We start from the raw sequence: 12,052 nt of genomic DNA, 5'->3' as shown, positions 1-12,052 counted from the left end.
AGAAAGAAATAACAGCAGAATCAATACATGATTATGTGATGACCAATTCAATCCCAAAGCTACAATAACCACCAAAACCACAAACCAGCATCATCTTATGACTTAAATAGAGGGAGAAAATAAAAACCTAATTCCTCAAAAAGCCAAATTATATTAGCGTCATCTTCTACATGCACACATGATAAGCGGATAATTTATACGCTTTTTGACATTGTTTTTAGTATGTTTTTAGTAGAATCTAGTTACTTTTAGGGATGTTTTTATTAGTTTTTATGTTAAATTCACATTTCTGGACTTTACTATGAGTTTTTGTGTTTTTTCTGTGATTTCAGGTATTTTCTGGCTGAAATTGAGGGACTTGAGCAAAAATCAGATTCAGAGGTTGAAGAAGGACTGCTGATGCTGTTGGATTCTGACCTCCCTGCACTCAAATTGGATTTTCTGGAACTACAGAACTTAAAATGGCGCGCTTCTAATTGTGTTGGAAAGTAGACATCCAGAGCTTTCCAGAAATATATAATAGTCCATACTTTGGCCGAGTTTAGAGGACGTAAAAGGGCGTTGAACACCAGTTCTACACTGCTGTCTGGAGTTAAACGCCAGAAACACGTTACAAGCCAGAGTTGAACGCTAGAAATACGTTACAAACTGGCGTTCAACTCCAAAAATGACCTCTACACGTGTAACATTCAAGCTCAGCCCAAGCACACACCAAGTGGGCCCCGGAAGTGGATTTATGCATCAATTACTTACTTCTGTAAACCCTAGTAACTAGTTTAGTATAAATAGGACTTTTTACTATTGTATTAGACATCTTTTGATCATTTTGAGATCTCTAGACCTCTATGGGAGGCTGGCCACTCGGCCATGCTTACCCTATATTCACTTATGTATTTTTAACGGTAGAGTTTATACACTCCATAGATTAAGGTGTGGAGCTCTGCTGTTCCTCAAAGATTAATACAAAGTACTACTGTTTTTCTATTCAATTCAACTTATTCCGCTTCTAAGATATTCATTCGTACTTCAATATGAATGTGATGAACGTGACAATCATCATCATTCCCCCACGAACGCGTGCCTGATAACCACTTCCGTTCCACCTTAGATTGAATGAATATCTTTTGGATCTCTTAATCAGAATCTTCGTGGTATAAGCTAGATTGATGGCGGCATTCATGAGAGTCCGGAAAGTCTAAACCTTGTCTGTGGTATTCCGAGTAGGACTCTGGGATTGAATGACTATGACGAACTTCAAACTCGCGAGTGCTGGGCGTAGTGACAGACGCAAAAGGAGGGTGAATCCTATTCCAGTATGATCGAGAACCTCAAGATGATTAGCCGTGCTGTGACAGAGCATTTGGACCATTTTCACAAGAGGATAGGATGCAGCCATTGACCACGATGATGCCTCCAGACGATTAGCCTTGCAGTGACAGCGCATCGGACCATTTTCCAGAGAGGATTAAAAGTAGCCATTGACAATGGTGATGTCCTTACATAAAGCCAGCCATGGAAAGGAGTGGGACTGATTGGATGAAGACAGCAGGAAAGCAGAGGTTCAGAGGGACGAACGCATCTCCATACACTTATCTGAAATTCTCACCAATGATATACATAAGTATCTCTATCTTTACTTTCTGTTTATTTGTTATCTATTTTCGAAAACTCCATAACTATTTTATATCCGCCTGACTGAGATTTACAAGGTGACCATAGTTTGCTTCATACCAACAATCTCCGTGGGATCGCCCTTACTCACGTAAGGTTTATTACTTGGACGACCCAGTGCACTTGCTGGTTAGTTGTATCGAAGTTGTGAATGAAAAATAATTTATTAAGATGTGCGTACAGAGTTTTTGGCACCGTTGCCTGAGATCACAATTTCGTGCACCAAGTTTTTGGCGCCGTTGTTGGGGATTGTTCGAGTTTGGACAACTGACGGTTCATCTTGTTGCTCAGATTAGGTAATTTTCTTTTTGTTTTATTTTCAAAAATTTTTCAAAATTCTTTCAAAAATTTCTCATTTGTTTTTGAAATATATATATATATATATATATATATATATATATATATAAATGTTTTCAAAAATATATTTTTCTTCAGAATTTTTAAGAATGAATTCTAGAGTTTCACGAAGCATGTTGAAGCCTGGCTGGCTGTAAAGCCATGTCTAATTCTTTTGGATAGGGGCTTCCAACCATCAGCATAGAGGCAAGTCAATTGGGATGTCAGCCGTGGCATGTCTAAGTTACATACTAAAGCTTGGCTGGCTATTAAGCCATGCCTAACCCTCAAATTGGAGCTTTAGAATAAGAGTGCAAGATTCCTGGAATTCATATTAAAAATTTTGGAATCCTTATTTTTCTTTTTCACAAATAATTTTCGAAAAATCCAAAAAAAATCATAAAATCATAAAAATCAAAAATATTTTGTGTTTCTTGTTTGAGTCATGAGTCAATTTTTAAGTTTGGTGTCAATTGCATGTTCATCTTGCATTTTTCGAAAAAAATTCATGCATTCATAGTGTTCTTCATGATCTTCAAGTTGTTCTTGGTAAGTCTTCTTGTTTGATCTTGATGTTTTCTTGTTTTGTATCTTTTGTTGTTTTTCATATGCATTTTTGCATTCATAGTGTCTGAACATGAAAGATTTCTAAGTTTGGTGTCTTGCATGTTTTCTTTGCATATAAAATTTTCAAAAATAAGTTCTTGGTGTTCATCTTGACATTCATAGTGTTCTTGCATTCATCACATACTTTGATCCAAAAATTTTCATGCATTGCATCATTTTCATGTTTTTCTCTCTCATCATTAAAAATTCAAAAAATCAAAAAAAAAAATCTTTCCCTTTTTCTTCTCATAAATTCAAAAATTTTAGTTGACTTTTTCAAAACTTTTTAAAATTCAGTTGTTTCATATGAGTCAAATCAAATTTTCAATTTAAAAAAAAATCTTATCTTTTTCAAAATCTTTTTCAAAAATCAAATCTTTTTCATTTTTTCTTATTTATTTTCGAAAATTTTAAAAAAATATTTTTCAAAAATATTTTTCTTATCTTTATCACATAAATTTCGAAAATAACATCATCAATTAATTTTTTGATTCAAAAATTTCAAGTTTGTTACTTGCTTGTTAAGAAAGATTCAAACTTTAAGTTCTAGAATCATATCTTGTGATTTCTTGTGAATCAAGTCATTAATTGTGATTTTAAAAATCAAATCTTTTTCAAAACTAATTTCAATCATATCTTTTCAAAAATATTTTTTATCTTATCTTTTTCAAAAATTGATTTTAAAATATCTTTTCTAACTTCTTATCTTCTTATCTTTTCAAAATTGATTTTCAAAATTTATTTCAACTAACTAACTAACTTTTTGTTTGTTTCTTATCTTTTTCAAAACTACCTAACTAACTCTCTCTCTAATTTTCAAAAATATCTACCCTCTTTTTCAAAATTCTTTTTTAATTGACTAATTATTTTCATTTTTGATATTAATTTTCGAAAATTACTAACCTTTTTCAAAAAATATTTTCGAAAATCACTAACTCTTTTTCAAAAATTATTTTCGAAAATTCTCTCTCTCTCTCATCTCCTTCTATTTATTTATTCATCTACTAACACTTCATCTCACCCAAATTCGAACCCCCTCTTCCATCTGTGTTCGAATTTTCTCTTCTTCCCTTCTTTACATTACATTCTTTTCTTCTTCTACTCACACAGGGGAACCTCTATAACTGGGTAAAAAGGATCCCTATTATTATTATTTTTCTGTTCCCTCTTCTTCATATGAGCAGGAGCAAGGACAAGAATATTCTTGTTGAAGCAGATTTAGAACCTGAAAGGACTTTGAAGAGAAAACTAAGAGAAGCTAAATTACAACAATCCAGCAAGCACCTTTCAGAAATTTTCGAACAAGAAGAGGAGATGGCTGCCGAAAATAATAATAATGCAAGGAGGATGCTTGGTGACTTTACTGCACCTAATTCCAATTTACATGGAAGAAGCATCTCCATTCCTGCCATTGGAGCAAACAATTTTGAGCTGAAACCTCAATTAGTTTCTCTAATGCAGCAGAACTGCAAGTTCCATGGACTTCCATCTGAAGATCCTTTTCAGTTCTTAACTGAATTTTTGCAGATCTGTGATACTGTTAAGACTAATGGAGTAGATCCTGAAGTCTACAGGCTCATGCTTTTCCCTTTTGCTGTGAGAGACAGAGCTAGAATATGGTTGGACTCTCAACCTAAGGATAGCCTGAACTCTTGGGATAAGCTGGTCAAGGCTTTCCTAGCCAAGTTCTTTCCTTCCCAAAAGCTGAGTAAGCTTAGAGTGGATGTTCAAACCTTCAGACAGAAAGAAGGTGAATCCCTCTATGAAGCTTGGGAGAGATACAAGCAACTGACCAAAAAGTGTCCTTCTGACATGCTTTCAGAATGGACCATCCTGGATATATTCTATGATGGTCTGTCTGAGTTATCTAAGATGTCATTGGATACTTCTGCAGGTGGATCCATTCACCTAAAGAAAACGCCTGCAGAAGCTCAAGAACTCATTGACATGGTTGTTAATAACCAGTTCATGTACACTTCTGAAAGGAATCCTGTGAGTAATGGGACGCCTCAGAAGAAGGGAGTTCTTGAAATTGATACTCAATATTGGCTCAGAATAAAATATTGACTCAGCAAGTCAACATGATTTCTCAGAGTTTGAATGGAATGCAAGCTGCATCCAATAGTACTCAAGAGGCGCCTTCTGAAGAAGAGGCCTATGATCCTGAAAACCCTGCAATAGCAGAGGTGAATTACATGGGTGAACCATATGGAAACACCTATAATCCCTCATGGAGAAATCACCCAAATCTCTCATGGAAGGATCAACAAAAGCCTCAACAAGGCTTTAATAATGGTGGAAGAAACAGGTTTAGCAATAGCAAGCCTTTTCCATCATCCACTCAGCAACAGACAGAGAACTCTGAACAAAATACTTCTAATTTAGCAAACTTAGTCTCTGATCTATCTAAGGCCACTGTGAGTTTCATGAATGAAACAAGGTCCTCTATTAGAAATTTGGAGGCACAAGTGGGCCAGCTGAGTAAAAGGATCACTGAAATCCCTCCTAGTGCTCTCCCAAGCAATACAGAAGAAAATCCAAAAGGAGAGTGCAAGGTCATTGATATAACTATCATGGCCGAATCCAAAGAGGAAGGGGAGGACATGAATCCCAAGGAGGAAGACCTCCTTGGACGTCCAGTGATCAATAAGGAGTTTCCCTTTGAGGAACCAAAGGTATCTGAGGCTCAACTAGAGACCATAGAGATTCCATTAAACCTCCTTATGCCATTCATGAGCTCTGATGAGTATTCCTCTTCTGAAGAGAATGAGGATGTTACTGAAGAGCAAGTTACCAAGTACCTTGGTGCAATCATGAAGATGAATGCCAAATTATTTGGTATTGAGACTTGGGAAGATGAACCTCCCTTGTTCACTAATGAACTGAGTGATCTGGATCAACTGACATTGCCTCAGAAGAAATAGGATCCTGGAAAGTTCTTAATACCTTGTACTATAGGCACCATGACCTTTGAGAAGGCTCTATGTGACCTTGGGTCAGGGATAAACCTCATGCCCCTCTCTGTAATAGAGAAACTGGGAATCTATGGGGTGCAAGCTGCTAAAATCTCATTAGAGATGGCAGACAATTCAAGAAAATAGACTTATGGACAAGTAGAGGACGTGTTAGTAAAGGTTGAAGGCCTTTACATCCCTACTGACTTCATAGTCATGGATACTGGGAAGAATGATGATGAATCCATCATCCTTGGAAGACCCTTCCTAGCCACAGCAAGAGCTGTGATTGATGTTGACAGAGGCGAACTAGTCCTTCAATTGAATGAGGACTCCCTTAAGCTTACAACTCAAGGTTATCCTTCTGTAAACATGGAAAAGAGGCACACTAAGCTTCTCTCAAAACAGAGTCAACCAGAGCTCCCACAGTCAAACTCTAAATTTGGTGTTGGGAGGCCACAACCAAACTCTAAGTTTGGTGTTGAACTCCCATGGTGTTGGGGAGTCTCAACAATGCTCTGAACATCTGTGAGGCTCCATGAGAGCCCACTGTCAAACTATTGACATTAAAGAAGCGCTTGTGGCGAGGCAACCCAATTTTTATCTAATTTTTATTTTCATGGTTTTTCATGTTTTATTAGGTTCATGATCATGTGGAGTCACAAAATAAATAAAAAATTTGAAAACAGAATCAAAAACAGCAGAAGAAAAATCACACCCTGGAGGAGGATCTCACTGGCGTTTAAACGCCAGTAAGGAGCATCTGTCTGGCGTTCAACGCCAGAACAGAGCATGTTTCTGGCGTTGAACGCCAGAAACAAGCAGCATCCTGGCGTCCAGATGCCAGAAATGCACAGTGAAGAAGAGCTGGCGCTGAACGCCAGAAACAAGCATCTGGCTGGCGTTCAACGCCAGAAATATGCTGCATCTGGGCGTTGAACGCCCAGAATAAGCATCAATTCGGTGTTTAAACGCCAGAATTCCATGCAAAGGCATTTTACATGCCTAATTGGTGCAGGGATGCAATTCTTTGACACCTCAGAATCTGTGGACCCCACAGGATTATCTCAGCATCTGTGGACCCCACAGGATCCCCACCTACCACCACTCACTTTCTTCCCTCTTCTCAATGTTCATCCTCTCTTCCCAATAAACACTCTTCCCCAAAACTCTTCACCAATCACCTCAATCTCTCTTCCCTATCACCACTTCACCATTCACATCCAACCACTCTTCCCCATAAACTTACCTCATAAACTCCACCTACCTTCAAAATTCAAAATCAATTTCCCACCCAAAACCCACCCTTATGGCCGAACCTTACCCCCCCTCCCTTCCCTATATATAGCCCTCCATTCTTCCTCATTTTCACACAACACAACCCTCTCTTCCCCTTCTTGGCCGAAACACATCTCTCTCTCCCTCTCCTCCATTTCTTCTTCTTCTTCATCTATTCTTTCTTTTCTTGCTCGAGGGCGAGCAAAATTCTAAGTTTGGTGTGGTAAAAGCATAAGCTTTTTATTTTTCTATTACCATTGATGGCACCTAAGACCGAAGAATCCTCTAGAAAAGGGAAATGAAAGACAAAAGCTTCCACCTCCGAGTCATGGGAGATGGAAAAATTTATCTCCAAAGATCATCAAGACCACTTCTATGATGTTGTGGCCAAGAAGAAGGTGATCCCCGAGGTCCCTTTCAAGCTCAAGAGAAATGAGTATCCGGAGATCCGACATGAAATCCAAAAAAGAGGTTGGGAAGTTCTAACAAACCCCATCCAACAAGTCGGCATCCTAATGGTTCAAGAGTTCTATGCCAATGCATGGATCACTAGGAACCATGATCAAAGTAAGAACCTGAATCCAAAGAATTATATTACAATAGTTTGGGGGAAATACTTAGATTTTAGTCCGAAAAATGTGAGGTTGGCGTTCAACTTGCCTCTGATGCAAGGAGATGCACGCCCCTACACTAGAAGGGTTAACTTTAATCAAAGGTTGGACCAAGTCCTCATGGACATATGTGTGGAAGGAGCTCAATGAAAGATTAACTCCAAAGGCAAGCTGGTTCAATTAAGAAGACTGGACCTCAAGCCTGTGGCTAGAGGATGGTTGGAGTTCATCCAACGCTCCATCATCCCCACTAGCAACCGATCTGAAGTTACTGTGGATCGGGCCATCATGATTCATAGCATCATGATTGGAGAGGAAGTAGAAGTTCATGAAGTCATCTCCCTTGAATTCTACAAAATAGCCGAAAAGCCCTCTCCTGGGGCAAGACTAGCTTTTCCTCATCTTATTTGCCATCTATGTTACTCAGCTGGAGCTTTCATAGAAGGAGACATTCCCATTGAGGAAGAGAAGCCCATCACTAAGAAAAGGATGGAGCAAGCAAGAGAGCCCATTCATGGATCTCAAGAGACGCATGAAGCTCATCACCATGAGATCCTGGAGATGCCTCAAATGCATTTTCCTCCACAAAACTATTGGGAGCAAATCAATACCTCCCTAGGAGAATTAAGTTCCAACATGGGACAATTAAGGGTGGAACATCAAGTGCACTCCATCATCCTTCATGAAATAAGAGTGATGTGTATTTTTGGAAAACGAATTCCAAACACACGAATCTAACCGGCAAGTGCACCGGGTCGCATCAAGTAATAAAACTCACGGGAGTGAGGTCGATCCCACAGGGATTGAAGGATTGAGCAATTTTAGTTTAGTGGTTGATTTAGTCAAGCGAATCAAGATTTGGTTGAGTGATTTGTAATTTGCAGAAACTAAATTGCATGATAAGTAAAAGGGAGAGGGGTAGATTGCAGAAAATTAAAGAGCAAAAAAAGTAAATAAGCTAAATCTTAAAGAACAAGAAATTAAATGGCAGAAACTTAGAATGCAAGAAATGTAAATTGCAGAATCTTAAAATACAAGAAATGTAAATTGCTTGAATTATAAAAAGAGTTGGAAATTGGGATTGCAGAAATTAAACACAGAAAAGTAAATTGCAACAAGCAGGGAAGTAAAAGATGAATTTAATTACAGTAGATCTCAAACAGAAAATGTAAATTGCTTGAAGAAGCGTTCAACAGAGAAATCAAAAGGAAATTTCAGATCTCAGGACCCAAGAGACTAGATAACCAAGTCTAGATCTCAATGCCTTCCTAGATCCAAATTCAGAATTCAATTGCAAGAAAAGTAAAGATCAAGCAGTAGAAGAAACACAACCAAATTCAATTTCCAACAGTTGCAGTAAAGTGGGACAGAGAGATCTTAAGGTGAGATTGAGACAGAATTTCCTCAATTCTTCAACCCAAGATTCAAGACAAGTGTAAATGAAAATGAAAACAAGAAAACTAAGAGAAAGAGAATTCAATTCCCTTTCCCAAGACTTAGAATCTCCAAATAACTCCTAACCAAAAGCTCTCCCAAAATCACTCAGCAAAACTAAAACGGAAAAGCTCTAAAAAGAAAAGCTCTCTAAAAACTTAAATTCTAAGCTATTTATACACTTTCTTCAAATGATATTCAAGCCTTGAATTGGGCCTTTGCTCTTGATGGAATTGGGTTGACAAAAGCCTCTGTTGATTGCTCTTGGAGTTGGAGAGAAACCCATTGTGAATCGGGACATAAAGCACAAAAGCTTGAGTCAAAGTTTGAGGTAAACTTTGGCTCAAGCTTTTTATACCAGCCACCCCCTTTTGCTGCTATTCACGTTTGAGCTAAAGTTTGAGGTCAAACTTTAAGCCAAACGTGGATCCCCTTGTATGCATGTGTGGCGCCAACGTTTGGCAAAAAGCTTGAGGCAAACGTTGGCGCAAGCTTTTTCTCCCCTGGGTATATTGGTGTGGTGCCAACGTTTGCCAAAAAGCTTGAGGCAAACGTTGGCGCAAGCTTTTTCCTCCAGGGTGTTTGTTTTGTGGTGCCAACGTTTGCCAAAAAGCTTGAGGCAAACGTTGGCGCAAGCTTTTGCTCCATCCAGGGTGTTTTCAACTCTTCCAAAAGTTTGAGCTAAAGCTTGAGGCAAGCTTTGGCTCAAGCTTTTTGTTCTCTCTTGCTCCTAGCCATTCCTTCTTTCTTCAACCTTCTTCAAAACTCTTTTCACCTATCATCAATCAATCAAAACAATCAAAGCTATGCTCCAAATCATGAGATTGTGTTTCTTTCATAATATATGACAATTATAGCACAAAATCTCATGAAAATGCATTAATTTATCTATGGTTGATTGAATCACGGAAACATGAAATTCTACCCAATTGGCTTACTTATGGCTCAAGAAAGTGCATAAATTCAATTGAAAACACAATAAAAAGACTAGTGAAACTAGGCTAAGATGACTTGTCATCACAACACCAAACTTAAAGCTTGCTTGTCCCCAAGCAAGAAAAGAATTTTTGAGAAGAAAGAATGAAATGGAAGAAGATGTTCATGCTAGCAGATTATTTTTGGTAGCTCATGGGGTTTCATGTAGATTTGTAAACACTCACTTCTTATTGATATTTAGGCCTAGAAAGTCTCCTCCAAGCATCAAGCAACACACTGCTATGACCTCTCATTATTCCTTTGTCCCTGACCATTATTTTTTTTTTATAAGCTTTAGTTCAGTGTCATGTGTAACAAGCTCTTTTCTTTCTTTATGCTTGACACATTATTCACTATAGACACTTGGCTCACATTCCTTCTTAGAACATTGATGCCCAGCACCTCTTTGGGTTACTAAATGCCTTGTAGTTAGGTTGCTCTTGATAGTGGACTTTCAGTTGATGATCCCGGGTTAGTTAACGCAAGTCACCAAGTGTTGATGCACTCCAAAGAACTTAATAATCCAAGCAGATCCTAGTACAAAGACACCACAGGCATATATTCTAAGGTTCAAGCTATTGGTGTCTAGCTTTGTTTCTTTTATTTTTCTTTTGTTCTGTTGCCATTTTTGGCTTTTTCTTTTCTCTTTTTGTTTTTCTTTTTAACCTAGGACTTTTATTTTATTGAGATTCATAGACAGTGAGCTACCTTCTACTTAAAAGGAGACAGTCTAGTTCTTTTATTCACTAAAAGTGAGCTATCATACAATCACACATACATACCACCACTTACTTTTATTGTACTTCCAGCTAACAAAGAACTATCTCATTTCACATTCCAAACATTTTTTTTATTAAATTAAAGATGCAGGGGACAAAGCATACATTTAGTTAAGTGAAAGTAAACACACAAGCACACACTTAGACTAGCTTATTTATTGAAAAAAAAAATGATTCTACTTGTACTAGATGAACACTTTAGCAAGACATAAATCAAAGCATTTCTCAACAGCAGAAGTTAAGTATAGATACAACCTATTAGTTTGCAGTTCTTTTGTCCTTCCTTCTGTTGTGCCCCTTTTGAGTTATGATGCATAATGTCCTCAAATGGTGGTTAGTTCCCTGCACAATTCTCAAAAGTTGCTTGCTTCTCAAGCCCTTAGGTGACTGGTTAGTATGCATGAATTGAGTGTGGCTTTTGGATTTAATTTGGTGTGGGAACACCAAACTTAATTCCTTGCCACTGTCTCTAATGCAACAGGTTGTCTTCTTAAGAATTCTTTTGGCCTTGCTAAAGGTTATGGAACCAAAACTAAAAGCAATTAAATGGTTGAATAATTTGTCTGATTGCTTGGAGCTAGCATTATGCAGGAGGTGAGAGTATGCTTTTAAATGAGATTTTGGTGGAACACCAAACTTAGAATCCTTCATTCTCCCTTAAATTGTTTTGGTGTGCAACACCAAACTTAGCTCCTTGCAATACATACCAATTATTCAACATTTTTATTGAAAAGGCTATGAAAAGAAAACTACCTTAGGTTGGGTTACCTCCCAACAAGCGCTTCTTTATTGTCATTAGCTTGACATCGATCCCCTTAGATCATGGGGGTTGAAAATCATAGTGCCTCAGCTTTTCTCCTCTTACTGTGAACTTCTTTCCGGTCTCCTTTTTGATGATCTCTAGGTGTTCAAGTGAAAGGACCCGGTTCACAGTGTAGTATTCAGATGATTGTGGGGACACCTTCATTGGTTGGGTGTTTAGCACTACTTTATCCCCTGGTGAAAAGCCTTCAGTAGGGATCTTCTTGTTTCTCCACCCTCTTGGCCTCTTCTTCTTTTCTTTCTCATAAGATACTCCCTACCTTGGTGGTTCCTTATCTGAGATGTTGAATTTCTCATCTGAAGGTTTTGGATCTAGTTCCTCCTTGATTTCTTTGGTCTGTTGCACCATGTCTACTTCTTTCAAGCATGGATTTGGAAGTCTTGGAGCTAACTCATTGACTACCTCCTTCAACCTTTGATCTCTGGCCTTATCCTCCGTACACTCTTCTTCTTGAGTGGGCTCATGTGGGGTTTTAAAAACATGGAATGCTAGGTGCTCATCATGCACTCTCAGCAACAATTCTCCTTTTTCAACATCTATCAATGCTCTGCCCGTAGCAAGAAAAGGCCTCCCTAGGATGATGGG

At 38.1% G+C, this 12,052-nt stretch overlaps 1 non-coding gene across 1 annotated transcript; it reads right to left on the bottom strand.

Moving 5' to 3' along the window:
• Positions 1 to 4,323: 4,323 nt before the first annotated feature.
• LOC112730882 (small nucleolar RNA R71) lies at positions 4,324 to 4,431 on the bottom strand. The gene has a single exon (XR_003166685.1). It is a non-coding gene; the product is annotated as a small nucleolar RNA R71 (small nucleolar RNA).
• Between the last annotated feature and the right edge of the window lie 7,621 nt (positions 4,432 to 12,052).

The sequence above is a fragment of the Arachis hypogaea genome, chromosome 12 (genome assembly GCF_003086295.3).
Source record: "Arachis hypogaea cultivar Tifrunner chromosome 12, arahy.Tifrunner.gnm2.J5K5, whole genome shotgun sequence".
Taxonomy (NCBI): domain Eukaryota; kingdom Viridiplantae; phylum Streptophyta; class Magnoliopsida; order Fabales; family Fabaceae; genus Arachis; species Arachis hypogaea.
This window is presented reverse-complemented; position numbering and strand designations above follow the sequence as displayed.